Source organism: Phasianus colchicus, chromosome 1 (assembly GCF_987193195.1).
Source record: "Phasianus colchicus chromosome 1, bPhaCol1.hap1.1, whole genome shotgun sequence".
NCBI lineage: Eukaryota > Metazoa > Chordata > Aves > Galliformes > Phasianidae > Phasianus > Phasianus colchicus.
Genome location: NC_143436.1, coordinates 64,038,483 through 64,062,500, shown reverse-complemented (window position 1 = coordinate 64,062,500; position 24,018 = coordinate 64,038,483). Strand labels below are relative to the sequence as shown.

Genomic DNA, 24,018 nt, shown 5'->3' with positions numbered 1-24,018 from the left:
TGCACAGAAAAGCATTCAGATAGATTTTCAGTATCTCCAGAAAAGGAGACTCCAGAGCCTATATGGGCACCTGTTCCAGTGCTCTGTCACCATCAGAGTAAATTTTTCCTCATGTGCATATGGAACTTCAAGTTTGTGCCTGCTGCCTGTTACTGGACATAGCTGAAAAGAGCCTGAGCCCGTTCTCTTGGTTCCCACCTGATAGATATTTACAGGCATTGGTAAGTTTCCTTGTCAGCCTTCTATTCTCCTGGCTGAACATTACCAGTTCTCTGTGCTTTTCCTCATAAGAAGATGCTCCAGGCCCTCAATCATCTTTGTGGCCCTCCACTGGAGTCTCCCTCGAAGTTCTCTGACTTTCTTGAACTAAGGAGCCTGGAATCAGACACTGTACTTCAGATGCAGCCTCACCAGGGCAGAGTAGAGGGGGAGGATCATCTCCCTCAACGTGCTGGCCATGGTCTTTTTAATGTATCGCAGGATACAATTGGCCTTCTGGGTCACAAGTGCACACTGCTGACTTGTGGCCAGCCTTTTGTTTATGAGAACAACAAAGTCCTTTTCTGCAGAGCTCCTTTCCAGCAGGTTAGCCCCTATCTATTCTTAAATTACATTCCTCCTCAAGTGCAAGACTCTACACTTGCCCTTGCTGAACCTCATCAGGTTCTTCTCTGCCCAACTCTCCAGTATGTCCAGGTCTTGTTGAGTGGTAACACAGCCTTCTGGTGCGTCAGCCACTCTTCCCAGCTTTGTATCATTAGCAAATTTGCTGAGGGTACACTCTATCCTGTTATCTGTGTCACTCATTAAGATGTTAAACTAGACTGGATCCAGTATCGATGACACCTGAGGATCACTGCTAGGTACAAGCCTCCAACTAGACTCTGCACAAGCTGATCACAATCCTTTGAGCACTGCCCACTACTCTCTGCCCACTCATCTATTTCATACTTCCTAAGCTTACCTACAAGCGTATTATGGGAGACAGACTCAAAATATTGCAGAAGTCAAGGCAGAAAAGATTCACTGCTATCCCCATATCTACCCTGCCAGTCAAGACATCATAGAAGGCTACCAGACTGGCCACGCATGACTTCCCCTTGGTCAATCCATGTTGACTGCTCCTGATAATCTCCTTTTCTTTCACTTGCTTCAAGATGACCTCCAGAATAAGCTGTCCATTTTCTTTCCAAGGGAAAGCTTGTTTGCTTATGTTTCTACAGAGTTCATTTTAACAGGATTAGAACCTCTCCCCACAATGCTCACAGTTCTCCAGAAGAAATCCTGCCTTAACAATTCAGTCTAGTCAAGAATAATGCCAAGCATAAAGCTTACTGGTACCCAATTTTTTTTTTTAAAAGTCTAAGGAAACAGGACAGCGCCTGCCGTAACTTAATTATTTAATGGATGTTTTATAACAGCACATAGAGGCCCCATATGATGTCTGAGCTTCTCTGCTGTAGGTGATATACATACTAAGAGACAATCACTGCCCCCAGGAATTTTATAAAGTAGATAAATAGGACAAAGGTCAAGCCAAGAGGAGCATTATTATCTTTAGTTTACATATGGAGAATTGAAACACAAGGAGATAAAAATCTGAAAGTCACACAGCGAGCCTGTGGCAAAGCAAAGTTCTCCTAAATTCTAATTCATTGCTCCCTTCTTCCTCTCAGCTTTGTTCTTCTTTGAAAAGCAAGGAGCTGCTTGAATTCTACATACAGAGCTAAACGCGCACTGCACGGGACAGAAAAAACCAGCAATTTATAATTCACATAGATCCTTTTCAACCACAGATCTCAAAGTGCACTATAGAGTAAGGTAACTCTTCATTCCATGGAGTGAATTGCTCAGAGAAATGCAGAGGAAATGACATGTAGTTTCATAGGACGGATGAAAGGTATAATATGGCAGAAGTCCACTGTCCTTTGAACCTAAATGGATAGTCATGGTTTTCCTCATCTTGCAGTCTCGTAGTCATAAAAATGGTTTAGCTGTGATGACTCCTCCCATGCTTTCAGCTGTCAGGAGGCACAACCCAGGACTAAGGGAGAAGGAGCAGAGAAAATCATTTTTTACATCTCCTGGACGCTAGGTCCACATCTTTTCCCATTCCAGTATAAATTAACTCACCTCAGAAGGGCTTCTCTAATTTACTGTGGCTTTGAATGACTTCTTATCAGCCAGAATAGTGGAGTTCTATGCTTCCTCCCTCTGTCTCAATCAAGGGAATAGTGCAGGGTCATTGTGCCAAACATATGCAGCATCCTTCTTGAGAGGTGTATTCCACACGGGGCGATCAATCTAACCCCGTGGCTCCTTTCCAGCAGCTGAGCCAGCACAATGAGAGCTACACCAGAGCCCAAAATTGAGCACGTTGTCTCTCATTGTGACCAACTTCTGTTCACAGGAACGTGACAAACTTCTAGATTTTCTGCCTCTGTTACACAGGGCCTGATCTCATCTGCCTTTAACAGTCACTGTCTTTTAAGTTTGCTGTACTTTTCATATTGCTAGACGCAGAAATAGTAGTGGATCATTCATTTACAAAAGTAGGAACAAACTCAGAAAAACTCCTATGTTTTTGTATTTAAAATACTTGATATAACCACATGAAGGTCATCATTTTTTGAAGAAGTCAATGCTATGTGTATATAAGTTTATATCAGGTATAATAATCAGACTGGATATATTACTTATTGGTTTATTTTCTTTTCAATTTATCTTTCTAGTAAAGAACATTTCAGTTCTGCATAAAGAACTGTAAGAAAAAAATAAAGAGACAAAATTATTAAATAATAGCAGCATCGCTCCATATTCTTTCCTCAAAATTAGCTCTAAGTCACACATTAGCCATTAACTCTTTTGACCTGTTCTTCGCTGAAAGATAGGTTCCACTTTAGGTTTCAACCTAAGACTTCAGTATCTTCAGCACTGACATAATCTTAATTGTTTTCTATATTTCTGAAAAGACATAAATGGGAGTTAGAAAGTAGATTATAAAAAAAAATATATTTCAGGGTAAGCCAAATGATCATAAAATCAGCTCTTGAAAACCCCTAGAAGTAAAATAGCATGTGCCAGTAGCAGTAGTAATGGTTTGAAACATTCAAATGAAATATATGCACTGAAGACATCACCATATCATATACTTAATGTGTTGGGTTCAAATGCTAATTGAGTATAAGTTGAGAAATCCAAACACAAGTCAATTTTGATAAGAATGTGAATGCGTTTATCAAAAAAAGATTTCAAAATGTTGATTTGAAGCCTCCTGGGATTATTATGGATACACAGAAAATATGAACATAAAAACACAACTCATCTGTTCAAATTCCAACTCCATTCTGTTTGTTTCAAGATGAAGAAAATTTCTGCTCCTTGCCACTCTTTCTTCTATTTTACAGTGACAAGCAATTTCCACTTTTATCTGATCTGCACAGATTTTCTCAGTCCTGCCTCAGTGAATTATGGTATGGAACCAATCAGCTAAACATATGAGAAATAGGATCTTGCATTTCCAATAGAAAGGTCACTGAAGTAAGACGTATCTAGCCCACAGCCACTACCAACGTTGCGATCATAGACTGGGTTTTATCTGGTCACTCTTAAGCTCTTGCCTTGAGGAGAGGTGGCAACTCACTGCTCCTGCTGAGTTTGGGACCATGCAATCCTATTGTCTTTGGCTGGACTATACTATCCTCTGCCCCCTGCAGTGGATGTGCAACAGCTTTAGTGCCAGGGGTAGCATCCTGTGGCAAGATGGGCTCCAGCAAAGAGCTCACTTTGGCTTTTATACTGCCAGTACTGAGACTTCTAGCATATTGGTGCATGTTGGGAGTGCAAAGGCAGAGAACTTACTTCTACTTTAGCTGGAATGAAAAGTTTACCTCAGGTTTTGCTAATGGAAAATTCAATTTAAATAATATTTTTCTATAGTAAAAGGAAAGGTGGTGAATATTTATTTATTTTCAAGCAATATATTTTTCAGTGAAAAAAAAATTGAATGTTTTCAACCAACCCTATTGCTATGTGAACGCTGCTTGGTACCCCTGTTTAATTTCCATCAATAAAGCAGTAAAAGTCAAACTCAGATCTTGGAGTCATGAGAATAAGTGGTCTGCTTCCTGGGAATACCTATAACCCTCAACTGATCTAATGGATATCAGATACAGACACAAAGAAATCCAGAACTATCTCTCTACTGAAGAAGTGATGAGATGGTATATAAGATACAACTTTAGGATACAGATCAATGCTTTCATGTGAATATTCATACTCTTTTAGTGACTACCATACATCATCTCCAGTGAATGAGGGAAAGCTTCCAAGCAAAAAGTGGTGTGATCAAGCCCATAGAACCATATCTTCATGATATCCATTTATTAGAGAAATTATGACTTCATGAATTTTCAGACTCCAAATACAGACTACTTGATCTTGTAGCTTTAAAGTTATTTCATGTAGGTTTTCTTTATTTTTTTTCCCATCAGTGAATATGTGTACATAGTTTTCACAGGGATTACAGGATACAAGGGACAGTAAGTATGCTTCAGCATATGGTGAAAACATATGGTTGGCTGCTTTTCTGCCTATATCTCTTTTATTTATTTATTTTAAATTATGTGATTCACATTATTAGTTGAAACCCTTTCAATTTACTTGGCTATGAATAAGACTTTAATTCTTCTTTTTAAAATATTATTTATTATTATTTGGGGTTAAGGAGTATGCACAGAACAGGGGAAAAAAATGGGCTGAATTTCCTACTGATGTAAATGAACAAAGCAGTATCAGTACCTCAGATCAAAGAACTACAATTCCTGTCAAGCAGAAACCTTTGATTTGTCATGCAGATTCTGAACCTATATTCCTCTTAGTATATTCTGCATGACTCCAGGAGTTAAAAACCAGGAAGCAATGAACATAGAGGTGTGGGAAATCGTGGCATCTTGGTTACTTGTCCAAAAAGGCACCAAGGCGTGAAGAAGCCTGGAAACCCAGCCCATGTTGCTGCTAAGAAGCCTGGGGAGGCAGGCAGGAGAAAAAGGTCAGTTGGCAATTCTGAGGAAACCAATTTGTCGCATCTGAGGCATTCAAGGCCAGGTTGGATGGGGCAGCCTGATCTGGTGCACGGCAGCCCTGTCCATAGCAGTGGGTTGGAGCTCAAGGATCTTTAAAGTCCTTTCGAATCTAAGCCATTCTATGATTCTATGATTTTATGATACTATGTTTCTGTGCAATTGATGTATTTTGATCTAAAACCAGTCCATTAAAAGTTGTGTGAGCAGAAATCTTTCCCAATGAATTGGGCTATTTGAAATTCAGTTGGAAATACACTCCAAAACAAGGAATGTTAACGCAACAAAGAATTACAAAAAGATTCTGCTGTATGCCATTGTTCACTACGCTACAACATGTAAGCCTGTTAGATCACAGTCCAGTCGCCACCACGCTGGTATTAGCCACTTGAAAATGCTCTCTCTGTCTTAATTCTGCTTTTTTGGTGCTTCTCAGCTGAAGGGCCAGAGACTTGTTGGCACAGGGAAATCTTCCACCCTTTTTGATCAGGGGCTTTCTGGCTGTCACTGCATCTTTTGTAGGACAGGCGACAGTCCTCATTTGGACTGCTACCCAAGGAGATCAGATGCCTGGTCTGAAATCCCTGCTTCAGCACAGACTTCTAATGTGAGCTTAAAGATGTGACTTTGCCTTTTTGCACCTCAGTTCCCTAACAGCGGCACAGGAATCAGAGTGCTCTGCTGCCCCCGAGGGCGACTGTGGGGTGCTCCAAGGCCATAGGGACGTGTCAGTAGCTCAGCCAGGTGTAAGGCTTTGATCTCCAGAATTATTAATCCAGCATTTCAAAAGGACTTAATTCACAATGAGAGATTTAATATTTTCAAGAAACATTTCCCTTTTTTTTTTTTTTTTTCTTTTTTAGTAGAAGTTTTATCATTAATTCTTTAAACAGCTTACATAATCCCACATACAAGTTTCAAGGCTTGATCTTATTATCTGCCTCTCGCTGTAAACTTTCTGTTTTGGTGCAACATGAGTTTTGACCAAGAGGCATTACATCTATGCTGGCAGCAAGTCTGTGGATGTTGATATGCTAGGCGGGAGGTAGGTGATTTTTCTGGAGACATCGCTCACTTTCTCTAAGGGAAAATATGAAATAAAAAAGTATAGAATGACCTTGCACTAATAAGCCTCTGCCTCGAGACAATGATTAAACCTGGTAGCGCAAGGGTTGGTTTATGAGTAATATGAGCTAAGGCTAATGAAAGGATCCCATTAAAAAAATGTATAACTTAGGCACTTGTCTGCTCTGAGAAACTCAGTCGCTGATATTGCTCTCTTAAAGTGGTCTGAATTACGAACAGAATGGTATATCCAGATATTGCAGTTAGCTCCTATTTCTAACAAAACTTGTCAACTAGAGGGCTTGGCAATCAATCCGGCATACTTTACCAGGAGTGAAATCTGGATATGAAACCTGTATTTTGAACCTAGCTCTAGGTTAAGGATTTAATTGTACAAAGTTTTCTCATCAGTGGTGTACTACAGTACTACCATCAATACTGTAACTTGTATGCTGTGACCTGAGCTGGTACCTTCTGCACAAGTGCCAGTGTTTTTCTTATATTTGGGAAAAGGTCCACCTGATAACATTTTCAATAGCCTGGTCAGAGCTCACATTGCTACCTTGTTTTCTTCATTCAGGATACTCAGAAGCAAATTAATTTTCTCAATTTAATTTGAAAATTTCCATAGAAAGATATACTTGGCTACTTTTAGCAACGATTAACACATATTCACATTTCAATTGTGCATGCACAGCACGTGTGATGGATCCAGGCCATGCCAGGGTTACTGTGCAATGTGCAAATCAGCTGCTGTGCACACGTATGGTAGCTCTAACACATCCAGTAACAAAGCTACTTCCTCTAAATTGGGAAATTCTGCCAGCTTGTGGGCAAAATCAGCTGGGCTGCACAGAAGCAATGTGAATGGCATCATATTCATATGCAAGGATAAGACCTCATGACATGTAAAGTACAGTCCCTTGGTGGTACCATTTTGAATTGTGGCCTTGTTGGTTGCCTGCCTAAATCTTTCAGTCTGTGACTGAGGAAAAAAAGAAAACCACCAAGAAATATACAAATCTGTTTTCAGGTTTCCATCAAATCAGCACTACTTTACCTGGGAAAGTACATATGTTTTGTTATTTTAATATTTTTATTTAATAATCTTTTTATTTTTAATCAGAAAAGTTTAGTGGAAAATTCCAAGCAGCTGTAACATAGGCCTTCTATAGAACAGAACCTGATTACTGTCTGTAGAAATTACTATACAATGAATTTAAAAAAATAATAATAATAATAATAAAAGTAGCAGTGGTCAGTGACAAACTTCAGGTCATACCTTTTCTAACCTGTTTCTTCTCTCTTGTAAACATTTAAAAAGATTATTATGACTACCAAATATCTTTTTATTTATCAAGTATCTCTAGTAATAGTTGAACATCAGTAAAGGAAGTTTACTGCATGGTTATTTCCCACCCATTGAGTATTTAACCATAAATGCATTCAAACTATGGAGTTCAAACAATTTGGTTATAGGAAAAAAATAAAAGGTGCATTAAGTTATTTTAAAACAAAGTTCATTTTCTATACAGCACAGTTCATATATTAATTCATCAAGGAGAAATTGATGCTATGTACTCTTTGCTACAAATATTAAAGCCCTTTTTAGAGTGACCTGAGACACAGCATAGTGTAAAGATGTCTATTTGAAAAAGTAAATGAAAAGCAAAGAGCTTTCTGAATAATTCTGACTCTCGCCAGTGACTTGGACATATCTTTTCAAACAGTGAAATGAAAGAATCTGCAGTTTCTGAGATCTTCTACATTCAGTTAGAGTACCCTGGTAAAAAAAAAAAAAAAAAAAAAAAAAAAGCTAAAGTAGAAGAGTATCTAGAAGGAAAGAAGATCAAATTTATTTTCTTACACAAGGGCTCTTTTTGCTACTGGCCATAAAAGTCAAAGCAAAGCTTCAAGAAATCAGGAGACATAAACAGCTGCTATATTTTAGGTCACTCTTACAAACTAAAATCAGTTATTTTCCTACAACTCTGTAGAACAAACTCCATAATTTGAATTTTTGGGTTCAGATTTGATTTTCGAACAAATTCTCTATACTCTTCTAGTTGCACAGGGAGTAAACTTTAACTCCCTTCTTTTAACTGAGCCCTTTACTAGGTATGATTTCACGATTTTCTTTCAACAAATGTCCATAAATTACAGAGAGTTGACTCTGAATATTTGCCTGTAACTCACTGGGAGATGCTACTCACTCATTTACCAATGTTGTGGCACCATGGTTGATACTGAATCATCTTCTTTGGATCACCAGACTCAAGGGATTTGTGCCTTAGAGAACAGGCAGATTGTTGCGGATTGTGTTGTATTTTCCTATTTACTTTCTATTTAAGACTATTTGTGCTCTGCATGGCAATTGTCCATGCACTGCTTTCCACATGATCATGGCCTCTGTATTCTCACCATGGGCCTTTATCTAGGCTGCTTTAATTTATTATTTTTATGTGTGGGCTGTAATGAAATCCAGTGTCCTGGTGCTTTGCCAGCACAATCCTAAGGAGTACCACACCCGAGGAAAAAGCCCTTGTAGTACAAGGGTGTGTGATGGCTTTGGGTTTGTTGGGATACTATTGAAAGACTATGCTGGATGAAGGGAACAAGACTTGGTGCCATCACATACATATTGGCTCAGACTTTAAGTTAATGTAATGGCCAATTCATTCCCAAGTTTTCTTGGGAAGAGATCTCGTTAATCCAGAAGGGATCTCAGGAGAAAATCCAATACATACATCAAGTAGACAATCAGGGAAATAGATTTAAAGTGAAATGTTGTTACCTAAACTAGCAGTATGAACACATGCTCCTGTTCTATTTGGATCAAGCTCTGAATGGTAGTCAGTAAATAACATAATATCCTGGTAGTATGTTGTTAAAAAGAGGAGTGAAATGTTTCCTCCTTCCTAAAGCTTTTGATGTGCTGTTCTGCTTGAAAGAGAGCATTTAAAGTGTGCATACTATGGAGAAATCTCACTACTGACATATGCTCTGCTTTAGTGGACCTGCAACCCACTGCAGATGATGTTAACTTGAAAGCCTGAAAAGATAATTGCTGATATGGCAACTGATAACAAAATACCAATTAGCAATTTTCAACATGTGATTGAGATCCTGGAAATCTGCATACTACAAATCATGTCCAATCCCAGAAGATTATCAGTCTTTGTGCAAGAAATTACAGTTCAGTCAGGTAATTCTTAGTGATCCACAAATTACCAAAAAACACTAACTAAACATGATCTGAAAAGCCCAACATTTTGAAACTCTTCTCTTTCCACTACATTGAAATACACCAAAATTAAAAACTTTCAACATACTGCCTTCCACAGACAAAATCCTTGGAGCCACTGCTGTAAGCAGCAGAATTCCTTCATGTTCATATGAAATGAGGTTACAGCTTAGGTCCGTGGCATCCTTCAGACTGTTTCAGGATTTCCATTTTTCTGTTTCGTTTTTTTTTTTTTTAAGGCTTTGTTTATTGTTTTCTTGCATACATGAGTATCTCAAAGAGGATGTATATATGGCAGGTGTGTGCATATGCTGGAAGATGGTGGTAGCTACACTGCTCCAGGAATCTTTTCTAGTATCTTATGTGCGTTTCTTCTTTTGTTGTATAATCTGTTGTCCGTATTTAGCTAGCAGGCCTCCGTGTCTTCGATGCTAAGAATACAAAATTAAGGTATATTTTAGACAATTTTCCATTTTGATCGTTTATTATATCAGAGATGATGATGAAACATGATTCATTACTTGGAACTGTAAGCTCCAGCCTTGCTCAAGGATCAGCCAGCACTTCATAGAGACTCCCATGTGGGTGGAACAGTTGCCGAGACCTTGCCTAAGGAGTATAATTCCATGTAATGAAATCAGTTCTGTTAACAACCACAGCAATTACTTTTGTATTTGAAAACATGAAGCTCCGTAGCCTCACTACCAACTGAACTGCAGTCACTTCAGCAGCAGAAATATCTTTAAAGGAGGAAAAAGACAAAAAATGATTGTAAAACTATGATCACTTATTTGGTTGCACCCAAAATTAAAATGCTGTGCAGTAAGAGACAGCACTCACTCTCCACCCCCAAATGTCTATCCTAGTGATATACAAGAGGTTAAAACAGTATGGAGAAAATACTGTATTATTCAATCTTGTAATAAATTTCTGCAGGCAATATTCAGTAGCTCAGTTCAACCACTGGCCCCACTGGAGAGTTTTAGTGCTCTGAAGATTAAGATTAAATTCAGAAATAGCAAAGCCAAATTTTCTAGTTTTTCCAAGGAGCAGATGGAGGATTATATATCTCTCTTATATGCACAAAATAAGTTTCCATTATTCAAGAGTTGTTCTGTAGATCAGTCACAGAGACAAGCATGCTTTTTCTGTGCTAAGCACAAACACTACCTTCATGACACAGTGAGGTTTTGATAAACAGAAGCCTTTTAAGTAACATTATAGAAGTAACCATTTTTCCTTCATAGCCTTTCAAAGGGGCACTGGCATTTTCAAAATGGCACACATGAATTACATACCAATCTAATGATCATACAGCGCGTTGGAAATTTACTCCTAAATGGCTTCTATTGTAGAAAGGTAGTCAATTTACATGTCAGAGTAAGGAGGTCTGAATAGGAGGAAAGTCTGAATATCCTCACTTACATCAGTTTAATTCCGCAGACTTCATTGAAGTTATTCCTGATTTGTGCTGCTATAAATGAAAAGAGAATCAGATATGAAGCATTGTAATGTATGATGATGTATTGGTGATCAAAGTAGAATAGCCTTCCATCAAAGAACAGTATGCATTACTAAGCTCATTTTGTTGTACTAAATGACTTAATTCTCGGAAGAGGAATAGTCCCAAGCCAGATAGATAGTTAAAATCAGTTCAAAAGTACACAAAATGTGGAGACAGACAGAAGGGGAAAAAAAAAAAAAAAAAACCAACAACAAATAACCAGAGAATAAAGAGTTGGCATTTTTCTCTTTCCATCTGAAGATCTCAACACAATTTACTACGTTGAATTATGTCACCTTCCTCACATTCCTTTAACGAAAGCATTATATCAATCTGCAGATAATGAGAAGGTAAGATGTAAAGATTAAGGACATCATTTTCAGAATCACCTAAATTATTTGGGAGCATCAGCTCCTAAAACATATCAAAAGAAACAGAACTTCAGACGAGTGTTACATTAAAAAATATCTAGCGAATTAATGGAAGAAAAGAATCCCCCCAATTTCTGAAAAATATGTCTAACAATATTCCCTAACTGGGCACCATGGACTTCAGTGGACGCTTCTGGAAACATTAATCAGGTCCAAATGAGATTGATCATAACCAGAGGCAAAGCTCGAATCTTTCGATTCAGTCTTACATATTTATCACGATACCTTTCATCATTCTTTTTCTAGCTCAGCCATTTATAATTTGGCCATTTTATAATTTGACAGGCAGTTATCACATAGGTGCAAAACATCTGAGCAAGGATAGCCAGATCAGTAAATGATAAACCAGCTACACATTTTTCCAGTTAGCTATTGTCTCTTTTACTTTTCATATTATGCATAAATTCACGATAAGCTCATGATATCGGTAGGTATCAGTCACTCACTGCCAGAAGCAAAACTTCCTGTTGCGATGAAATGGACGACTGGACAAAGCCTCTGTGTGGTCAGTGTCAGCAACAACTGTGGAACCTGTTTGTCTCACAATTCACTCACTTTCTTGTAAACCCTGCTGTCTCTAGTAGCTTACAGCTCTCAAGCAGACTCCAGGAGTACACAACGTTATGGGGTTAATGGACTCAGTTGCCAAGATTCAACAGCCAAATAGAGATGGGTGTCAGATCTCTATATATAATCTCCCGTACATCCGGAGCTGGGAAATGGATTCTGTGCAAATGAAAGAGAGATAAAACTTAACCAAGTACGCCCTTAATGTTAAGAGCCTCAATCAAGACAATAATACCTCCATTTCGTAACTATGGGTTTCGCTTTACTTTAGCACCTGTTTATTAAACTCCTTGCTTCTCATATTCTGAAATGGAAATAAGCCAATTTTTGAAAGCAGTGGCAAAGGATTTCTCACCAGTGAGGGGCTCTGGGCATGGATGAAGAGAACTGATTACACGCCTCACAGTTTCTCTCTGTATTTTTATGTGCTAATTGTACTGTTCTTTTCTGTTCTTGAGCGGGATGGGTGCTTTGGCGATGTTTGATGCCAGTACCTCTGAGTATCAGGGGTACTTAAACTCTGCCACCTTCCTCAGTTTAAATTATGAAAAAGTAAAGAAATAAAATCTGTATCTGACAGGGAAATAGAAAAATCCTTATCTTTGAATCTTTCAGAATTACCCTGGACAACACACTAGAAAAGATTACAGTGAACAGGACTAATTCTTCACTGGCATAGAGATGGACTAGATAAATGAATCAGTCTTTTCTGTATCTAATTTCTATGATGGTAAGGCATTAACGTTCTGACCAAGCAATTTACATTGATTTACAATTACAATTTATAAATCTGTGGGTACATACATCAGGATTTCAGATCAGCTTATATAATATGTATAAATATATTTTCATTGTGTTTGTTAATGTATTGCAAATGAGGATGTAAATCTGACATGAACACAGGTTTACTTAATTGTATTTTATTTAAAATGACAGTTACTCCTGTACAAATGAGTAGCAGAGAACTACAGCACAGGCCTTGCTCTGTTCTTTAGCCCAGGGTTAAACTTGCAGAACAAATTTGCATCATTTACTTGTCTTCTGACATATTTCCTCTTGATTGCTTTCTTACCCTGAGAATACATGCCTTTTGAGGGCCAGATCCTCAGCTGTAATGCAACTAGAGCACCCTTCAGCTTAATTCATCATCTTTAATAAAGTTATGCTAGTTTTCAATATTTGAGGATTTGAGGTGAAATCGTTGGTCCAATTAAACCAATAAAACATTTTCTATTGAATTCAAGGATTTCATCCTTGGCCTTTCTATGTACACACATTTTTTTAAGACCAAAGTGATATACAACAGCTCTGTACAACTTGCACGTAGCAGATCCTTTTAAGGAAAGAGTAGAAAGCTCCTCAGACAGTGCACATCCTGTTTCCTTGTGAATACATTCGGAATGTTTATAAAACAAAATATAAGATGAGTTATGTCAAAGATTCATATAAATTGTTGCCATTTATAAATATTTCTGACATCCTTTGGACTGAAATTAACAATGAAAATTTCTGTAAGCCAGTGATAGTCTAGTTTTATATCAACTAGCACATAGAAAACTTTTTAAGTCCTTCTAGTCTACGATCATATTTTTGAATGAAGGGTTTCACATAAAACCAAAATGACAGTGGACATTTAACAGGAAAGGACTGAAGCAATAAATGTCCAAAGAGCAGCTGGATCCTGTTTCAGCCTGCATGGGCTGTACCAAATAACTGACAGTCTTATTGCCTTTCCATTTTACGCAAAAGTTCAGTTAAAAAAAAAAAAAAAAAAAAAGGTATCTTCTGGAAGCTATTCCATGTAGAATGTAACTCATATTCTGGGCAGGGTAATATTTTATTTGAGCAGCAGATAGTGGATCCATAGGAGCATACTGACAGAGAGATGCAGTTGTGGAAATTAAAGACAGAAAAATTATATGTAGGGCCCAGCCCTACTTAAATCTGCAATGTTTTTTCGCTCTACTCCCAGGGGAGTTGAAACAGGCCCTTTGGAGAGAAATCCTGGTTTCTTTTGGCCCCTTATAGTAACAGGACCATAATGACAGAGTACGAGCCTGACACATTCGTCGAGACTGATAAAAAGACAGTGATGTATGTGTAATTGCTTATCAGGAGGTATTAACTTGAAGTTGTTTTTTAATGTACACAATTTCATGTTTAATACCATAATATGTAGCAATTTTATATCAATTTTCTATTTTCAGTGTGCTTTCCCCTCCTCTTCTGCTCAAATTTTTAAGGGTGTTATTTTTTAACAGTAAAGACTTTATCCTGTAAGATCAAACACATAGGTGTCTGACATCAGAGGGTTTTTAAACCCCGTAAACATTTGCGCTTGCTAGCACCTTCATAGATGTAAACAACCTCCCTCTCTCCCTAAATTCAACACCTGGTGGAATCAAAGCAAGCCAGAGAGGGAAGGGGCCCTCAAACTTCCACCTATGCGCTTCTGCTTATATCTTGTTACTTCTGCTAATTTTACTGCAAAACATAAAGTAAACTCTGCATTCCAGTGTAATATAAATGACATAATTTAATGTGACTAAGAGATATACAGATGGCATTGCATTTCCTCTGCAGTGTGGAGAGGTCAGACAGCAATTGGCTGTAACACAAACTAAGCTAATACCGAGCTACGGGCTGCCAGATCGTGGTCCCGCTTACTAACAGCCTATACTATGTGAAGTAATTGAGCATGCACCAACCTTCTCAACTGTACTTCAGCAAGTGACGCTGTTGGAAAATGTCAACGTGCTCCAACTCAACAGATCTTCCTGTACGGAGAAAATATTGTAAAGATTTTCATAATTAGAGGTATAGAAGGAATAATCTTACTGAGTGTGCCTAGAACTAAAGCTCCTTTAAGAAAATGATAAAAATAAATCTAGAAGTTCAAAATAAGCACTTTTACTGTTATCTTTGATACACAGACACACAAAAAAATAGTGTCTCTTGTTTTTTTTTTACTTCTAAGTGTTCAAAATATAACTAGTAATATTTAAACTGCTGCAAAATTTTCTAGTTTCTATTAAGAATTCCCATTTAAAGCTTATTCGAAGGAAAGAGGATTTAATAATTTTTCATTGAGAAAGTCTACACAAACTGGAAGATAACTCCATTTACTAGGATCCTGGTTAGTTTGCTTCACTTCAGAAATGTAAAAAGGGGTTTAATGGTGTCCCATCCATGCAGTTATGGGATCTTCTACTACATTAAGGCAGAGAAGAAAGAGAGAGGATCTGACAATACAGACAACCAAGCTGTACTTGACTCCCAAGACTGTCATCAGGAGATACTACAAAATAATAATAATAATAATAATAATAATAATAATAATAATAATAATAATAATAATAATACTTCACTATAAAATCATCTTAACAAGCCCTCTCATCCCCAGGAAACGTGCAAAGACATTTTAGTCTCTACACTCATGGGCACTAGATTATTAGATATTTGTAAATCAGCTGCTGAAATCTAAAACTACTTGGTTAACTTCTAATAATAACAAGTAATTGCTTTCTGATCAGATAATCAGCAAATAAAAGAATGCATACAGGGTGGAATTGTCCTCTACAGATGCTCAGCTCTGTGTACCTCTCTGAAGATGTGCTGGAAAAATCACTTAAATTTGCTGCTGTGGATGAGGCTCAGCCCACATGAGGTTAATTTCTGGTTCCAATTTGGAAGCAACTTGTCTCTCTAATGTGTGTACACCTGAAGAGAAGACTTCCAAAGAAAGTATGCCCAGTTAGCTCAGTTATGGTAACTCACAGTGCAACTGTAACACGAACATGTTCTCTGCTACTGCTCAGCCACCTGAACCCTACAGAGACATGAGATGAAAGTCTGAGCAGTGTTGCCAACACCTGACATTTTTGCATAGATCTCAGAATACTTGGTACATTTCTTAAAACTCCAAATCCCCAAATCAAAGATTATTAGAGGATGTAAAATTTTATTTAAAAAGCAATGGTGTTTTTAGATCTGGTTGCTTCAGAGAAAAGCATAAAGGTTTGCATTAAGGAGAAGGTAGTAAAAATCATCCAAATTAATAATTTTAAAGGCAGTTTAATGATTTCTTGAGGCCTGAATCATCCTTTGGAACATCTGGAGCTGTCAAAATTAAAACTGACTGTAGGAAGATCTCACAATACTAAATGACTGTACAATGAAATGTTTGATGAAATTAAAAGTTAATAAATGCAAAATAATGCATATTGTAAAAATAGTGATCGTTATATACATGGCAATGACAATTACTAACACAGAAGGAGATCTTGAAGTTACTATGTTTGCTCAGCAACGTCAGCTCAGTGATCAGTGCTGGTCAGAATGCAAACTGAAACATCAGGAATGACTGAGAAAGGAATACAGATTAAAATAGAAAACATCATAATCTTGACCCAGTGCCTCCACATCTTGATTACTGCAGGCAATTCTGTTTCCTTCCATATCATATGGTAGGACTAGATAAGACACAAGGAAGGTCACCCGTGTTCCTGGAGTTATTGAACAACTAATTCACTAGTGTAAGTGAAGATGAATAAACATAGGACAAAATGAAAGCATTTTCTGAACTTAAGCAAACTCATATTTGCAACTATGTGAAATTTTGTAAATTTCACAACAAAGGCATGAGGTACTACCAAGTTTTTTAGGTAGGTAATTTAAAATACGTTGCTAATATTTACCCAAACACATTCTAAAGTTAATCCAATTCACTCATGTCAGGAGTACTTTCATCCTGCTTTTTTAAAAGAGAAGCTCTTCTGGGTGATTTTCTTGACCCATCACAGCTTTGATAGTTCTGACTTTGAGCATCATTTGCAAATAAAAATATATTTTTCAAGTCATTCAGGCAAGATGTGTGGGCAGTGTTACACTTCTGAAGAGTGGGTGGCAGATGAAATTCACAAGTGGAACATATGCTGCTTTCTCTAAAAGCAATGCATTCAGCGTGCCAGGCCAGTCCTTTTGGCATTTTGGCTACCAAAATCTATGAAAGCATTCACAAACACCTCTCAAAGATAATGTTGTAACAACGCAGCACCTCAGCCACCCCAGTGGACACCAGCAGTTATACGTCTATTGCAGAGTTAAAAGGGCTAGATTTTATTCTCATCTTTCCCTAATTCTATTCACTGCTCAAACAATCAGTTTGTACAAATCAGACAGAAAATCTAGCTTTTAGCTCTCTTTTTCCCCCTCTATCTCATTGGTCATTTAATACAAGACATCATGCCTCTGCCCATTTCAAGATTTTGTTATGCTACTGTGATCCCCTTGTGAAGTAGTTTCATCTTAAACCAGAAACTACTCAAGCTAAATGCCAGTCTTCAATGTTTCAAATTTAGAATCTTTTTGAGGTGCTTGCTCTCAGAGTGCATTAGCTGGCTGCAATGCTTGATTAGCAATGCTCTTTCTGAGTGGTATATTTACTCCCAGGAGCACTTTATCATTTATCATACTTATGTTCATTTCACTCTTATCCCAATTGTGGCAGCTTTCATGTAAAATGGAAAAGAAAAAAAAGAGAGAGAGAGAGAAAACAAGATTAATACGTACTTAGTACACCTCTAATATCACACAGGGATTCACACATGCACACACACACTCACACACACTTCAGAGACAAACATTTTTCTGCAGCTTCTTTATGTTTGGCCTTTTCATTTTCTTCATCCGAGCTATCCGAATGTAAATACTTGGCAGAGCTGTGAGAATATACAAAGCAATATAGAAATCTACATATCACCAGAGAGCCAAAAGGAACAATAGAAAATCAGGCCACCATCTGGTCTTACACAACGCTCCATTTCAAAAGGTATCTCTTCGATAACCCTGCTACTGATGTATAACATGATTTTGGGTCACAGTCATTCTGACATCTCTGCTACTGGAGATTGTCTATGCTCAGTTAGCTCAGAGTTCTGGAATATAAGTTAACTAAGACAGACATTTTCTTTTAATCTTTTGTCTTACAGGAACAGTTGAACAATTGACACCACCTGTTTTCATAAGAAGCTACTTTAGCTAGGCCTGCCATAGGTGGTACATTCCCCAAGAGTGCAGCTGGATGCAAGAACCACATTTGTTTTACATTAGAAGACATGGGAATAACAGAGCTACTTTAGCATCACAGACGATAGCTGAGCAAAGGCAACTCTTCATATAAATGTGTATTTGAGAGGGTAGGTTGGGAAAAGTAAGAATATTAATTTCGCACAAATTCCCCTAACAGAAGAAAAACAGTACTTTATCACTTGGGAAGATTCTATTTCAATCTCCTTAGTCCTGAAGAGAAACTTTTAATTTTAATTTAGAAACTTTGAATTGAGTGCAGAGATCTTAAGCTTTCCTAGTATTTCAAATCTAAGTTTTTCTTGTGCTCTGGGCTGGCAGATTGTGGGAGTACCATAATCATGAACTACCCTTCATTTACAGCTATCTAATTAGCTAACTAAGTTATATTTCATATTTCTGACTTACCACAACTAACTTTAAAACAAACTGTGTATCTTACTATCTAAAATGATACTGTGAAAGATTAAGTTTTATATGTAAGAAAAAAAGTACAAGTACTCAGCAAAAGGAAGCTAGAATATCTATTTCAGGGCTGTGGTTTTTAAATTCTGTGAGATATAAAGGGCTAAACCAGTCAAAATAGACTGAGAAAAAAACTGTCTAAGAAGGGCAACACTGTGCTTAGGAGAATTAATGGAGTCCACAAAACAGTAGTTCTGTACTCACTATACAATCACTGTGGCATTAAGACAACCACTTCCAAAAAAGTGCTTTGGAGATAATTTGGTTAAAGTGTTTACCCTTTTCTGGTTAATTCCAGCAATTTCCAACCAAAAGTTATTGAGTCACTTTTATAAAAAAATGAGATTTTTAATGGCACTTCAAGACAAGTCATAATGTTTCGTCTTCTGCAGTTATACAAAAGGACAGCAAATAGGATATTAGGCTCATTCCCTGGGCCCACAAAATTAAGTTCCATGTAATCAAAAGGCAGAAATCATCACAATTCCATGCGAGATTCGTCACAGTGTGTACACCAGTTATACTCACTTAAGTCAGTGGAAAATCACAACTAATACCTTTATTAAGATATGATAGGCACTGTGGAAAAAAACTGTATATTCATTTTACTTCATCATCCTCTTCCTCTTTCTTTGAGGCACTGTCATATCCTCTCAATCAACTGCTTCTCCAAAGTTTGTTTGGCTCAATTATTTTCCTTTCTCCTAATCACAGAATCAACAGAATCGCCAGGGTTGGAAGGGACCTCAAGGATCATGAATCTCCAACCCCCCTGCCACACGCAGGGCCACCAACCATCCCACCTAATGCTAGACCAGGCTGCCCAGGGCCCCATCCAACCTGGTCTTGAACACCTCCAGGGATGGGGCATCCACAACCTCTCTGGGCAGCCTGTTGCAGCACCCCACCACTCTCTCTGTAAAGAACTTCCCCCTGACATCCAACCTAAATCTCCCCTCCCTCAACTTAAAACCATTTCCCCTCGTCCTGCAGTTATCAACCCTTTCAAAGAGTTGATTCCCCTCCTGTTTGTAGGCTCCCTTTAGGTACTGAAAGGCTGCAGTGAGGTCACCCCGCAGTCTTCTTTTCTCCAGGCTGAACAAGCCCAGCTCCTTCAGCCTGTCCTCATAGGGGAGGTGCTCCAATCCCCTGATCATCTTTGTGGCCCTCCTCTGAACCCTCTCCAACAGCTCCCTGTCTTTCTTGTACTGGGGGCTCCAGACCTGGACGCAGTATTCCAGATGGGGCCTCACAAGAGCAGAGTAGAGGGGAACAATCACCTCTCTGTCCCTGCTGGCCACCCCTCTTTTGATGGAGCCCAGGATACCATTTGCCTTCCGAGCCGCAAGGGCACACTGCTGGCTCATGTTAAGTTTTTCATCTATCAAGACCCCCAAGTCCTTCTCCACAGAGCTCTCAAGGACCGCTCCTTCCAGTCTGTAGGGATGCCTGGGATTCCTCCGGCCCCAGACCCAAGGTCTTCCTTGTGGTACATTGTAGTAGCTAAAAGATAAGATGAAATGACAAAAACAATCCTATTAAAGTTAGTAATTTCACCTGTAGCTTTGGTTGTTTTGTAGACTTGGAGGCCATGTTCAAGGTATGGATACGGGAGAGCCCAAGTAGCAGCTAAGTGACCTAGAAGGAAAAGCACTGGAGAAAAATGCCAAGGTGGGCAATCATCCCAGTGCTTTTGCTGGGTGCTCCAGCCTCCTACTGGACAGAAAGCACCAAAGTCTGGATCTTGAGAGATACGGACAAGTTACTGTGATTTCAGGGCGCCTACAAAAATTTATTTCAGCTAAAAGAATTTGGCTTTTTTTTTTTTTTTTTTTAAATAGATTATGATTTTCAAGTTCAAAATTTGATATATCTATTAATGATCTAATATCTCATAAATTAATAATAATAATCTATCTAGTAAATGACCAGATGCCTGTATATAAGGTTATTCACAGTTTTTTACATGCACAAGATTATTTTGCCACATAAAACACTCTATTTCAGCAGTTATGTTCTTAGTATCTCCATGTATAAAACAGATGCTATTCAGTAGCAAAATAGAAGTTAAGACAGTAAGGTCAGAAAAAAATATTTTAAACTTTTCACCTGGTAGTAAAACAAACAAAATTATTTCTGCTCCAAGAAGCATTTATCTTAACAAAATGTAAACCACTGTACCAAAAATAATTGTCTTGCATTTCAAAAATAAGTATTTTTTAAATTGTCTAGTAGCAAGAAAAAAACACTGATCTCTGATTATTTAAATCTGGTATTTTCTGAAACATCAGATATAGCTCAAAAATTAGCATGATGATGGTTTCATCAAGGAAATGAGACAAGGACTGCAGGTTATACTAAAATTTATATTGAATCTTCTGTGCAAAATTCAGTGCATCTGAACATATTTACAGTCAGAGTATTCTGCATTATTTAGATCCAGATTTTTTTGTCCATTAATATATTTATATATATATATCCTCATCTGACTTCAGCCTTACGACATATTTGTAACAAATCACAAGTAAGGAACTGAGGCACAAAAGCTCAATGAGATCAGTAGAAAGAAAGAAACTAAAATTTATCTAAAAATGTGGGCCAGAAGGATGCATATAAGTGCTTGCTAAAATTTTCCAATTCACCAACATAGCTTAACTACCAGTGCCATGCTTGAATCTGGGCAATTAAAGATGTAGTCTGAACTGTTTAGTTTTAGTAGTAAAAGTAGAGATAGAGCAGAGAACTAAATCCAAATTTCCAAAAGCCTATAAAAAAGAGGTTGGCCTTGCTTTTCTCCAAAATCAGTTTGAAACTTGGCTTTTGCTTGGTTCAACTGAAAAGAAAGAAAATGATGATGAACTTAGTTTAATTTGACAATGGTTCCATTTAAAATTATTTTTAGTTGTAGGAAATTTCAGCTCTGGCACTGAATGGACAGTAAAGAGAAGATGAAGGTTGGCAAGCTGACGGTTGCTGGCCAAAACAAATCTATGTTCACACACTAATGGTCCTTGAAAGTGGACCTTGGACAACTGGTATTGCTGAATTCGCTGAGGAAGATACTGGGGAATTGATTTGAATGCCATAATGAGTATATCTGCTCAGTTCCCTCAGCAGTTAAAAATAAAGTTAGAAGAAAGAGCAATCAAGAAATTTTAATAATGATACAAGGCAATGGTTTATGTTCAGTTTTGTTTACATCAGTTAAAAAGTTGGAGAAAAAGAATAATAAAGGGCAAATCAGGGTAGATGAATCCTCCATTTAAACATCATTTCTCTTTTCCTCAGACATATTTCTTTCTCAAAACCATTTTCCCAATAACTCAGACAAATCTTGATCTCTAGATTAGTTGGGGAAAGATTATGAAGGTACCCCAAATTCACAGGATAACCATAGCTGAGTCACCCTCTTTTCTCTTCCTCTTAGTACTTAGAAGATGTTTCAAGAACACTTGGAATGAAAAAAGCAATCAAAATGAATGAGATAAATATAAAATACTGCTTTGCAGTCATACTCAGGTGTTAGAAAATAGTGACAGAAGCATATAAAGCAATTTTTGATGATTTTGTAATTGCTAATAATGCATTCAGATCTTTTTTCAAATTTTCGTAAGTATTTGTATAGTCCTAGATTTCCATTTAGTTCATATGGACCTAAAAGATACAGCAAGAATTCTGTAGGTTGAACTGTCCGAGATGAGTTCCTTTACTCAAGAAGTTTCAAATTTTGCAATTACAGATTATACACAGAGATCAAAAGTCTCATAAGGAAGACAACAGAAAGTACGTTTCTTTCTTTGACCCTATCTTGCCATGCAAAAAGTATGCAATGATATGAAGGATGCCAGGACAGGGAAGAGACAAGAAGAATCACAGAATCAGAGACTTGCAGGGATTGGAAGGGACCTCTGGAGATCTAGTCCACTCCTGCTGCTAAAGCAGGTTCCCTACAGTAGGTTGCACAAGAAGGTGTCCTGGTGGCTCTTGATATTTCCATAGAAGAAGACTGCAACCTCTCTGGGCAGCTTGCTCCAGTGCTCTGCCATGCACATTCTTCCCTCAAACTGTTATGTTTGATATGTAACACTGATGCAGTTTCAATGGGAAGGCTTCATCTTTGTCTACAAATTGCTTTTGAATTCCAATAGCACTAAAGCAATACACAAAAATTATGTAATGGAGGAAACATATGGAAGAGCTCATGGGAAGGAGGTTCTATGTGCATACTGTGAAAATGATACTCATTTTCATTTTGTGGATATGTTAAAAACTGAATACTATCAGCACCCTGATCTGAGGTTTCAATCACTATCTAGTGAAAGAAAAAGAAAACTTTTTTTTGGCCAGGTTAATAAAAGAAAAGGAAGGCATTATATTATTTTCTGAATGATCTAAGTGTTGATCAATATTGTGGCATGAGACCAAACTAGACTGAAGATGGTTTTGTTCCGTTATGCCTACTGCTGTATTCTCACCAAGAATGACAGCAATTACCTTATGTAATTTTAACTGTATTCTTTCATTATGAAAATAAATGGTTATTTAAATTGCACGAGGTTAAAATTACTCCACTGGAAAATACAGCAGGGGAAAGTATCAAAGATAAGTTTTAAATATCTCATCTCCCCACCTGCCATATGAAGCCATTTCTTTGCCAGGTGGCAGATGTTTATGATGGTGCTTAAAACAAGTAAAATTTAAATGGATCAAAAAAATTAGTTGTTTTTTAGTGTAAAGGGCTCTCAATTAAAGGAATTTAATTTTTTTTTTTTTTTTTTTTTGGTCAGAGATCCTATCAGAAATGACCTGAAAACCCAAAGCTCTTTAACATAGAAGAGAGAGAGATCAGAATCTCAGACACTGAAAGAGAATTTCCTTTCCTCAATGTAATTTGATATATCTCATAATCAGGCTATCACGACAGAGAACTCTTCATCCCTTCAATATAACACTTAGGCAGTACATGTGAATTTTTTTTGATGCATGACATTTTATATAGGATATAGATCAATCGATGTTTTTCTCAGATTTCCTGCAAGAAATACATTAACAGAGCAACACTGTGTCAAAAAATCCCTTTTGAAAACTGAGTATGTATCTTGTTCTCAATTTTATGAATGATCTTACAGTTTATAAATACTTAACTATTCTTCTAGTAAATATAATGTCTTATCTAAAGAATAGTAATTTAAACTAGTCAATCCTCACTGAATATTATTCTTGCTGATATTTCACATATAAAAATCAACTCTGTCTATTTTAAGGTATATTACCTTTATAAACGTGTTATTAAGCTTCTTATGAATCAGTGTCATGTCTTCCATTGGTCTGTGTCTCCTCTATGTCAGAAGCTGGTAGAAAAATTATCTGTAAGTAGCATATGTTTTTGTTACACATGGATTCCCGGGATAACAGCACTGCCCCAGATGAAGAAATGACAATTTATGTGTTCTTATATTATTCATCCTCCGCATGGATTTCTATAAACTAGATGTAGGCCTGAAGAGGAACCTCACATGAACCGTATCAATTGCACTGTCAAATAAGAGGGAAATTCCAAGAGCTGGATCAGAA

The 24,018-nt window shown here is 37.4% G+C and overlaps 1 long non-coding RNA gene across 2 annotated transcripts; it reads right to left on the bottom strand.

Annotated features, from left to right (window-relative positions):
- Positions 1–9,640: 9,640 nt before the first annotated feature.
- Positions 9,641–23,797, bottom strand: LOC149919667 (uncharacterized). Of its 2 annotated transcripts, none has more exons than XR_016463667.1 (5): positions 23,718–23,797; positions 14,601–14,669; positions 11,915–12,051; positions 10,816–10,864; positions 9,641–9,821 (listed from the first exon to the last, which is right to left on the bottom strand). It is a non-coding gene; the product is annotated as an uncharacterized LOC149919667 (long non-coding RNA). The 2 variants fall into 2 exon arrangements; XR_016463666.1 differs by lacking the exon at positions 23,718–23,797 and adding an exon at positions 15,453–15,698.
- Between the last annotated feature and the right edge of the window lie 221 nt (positions 23,798–24,018).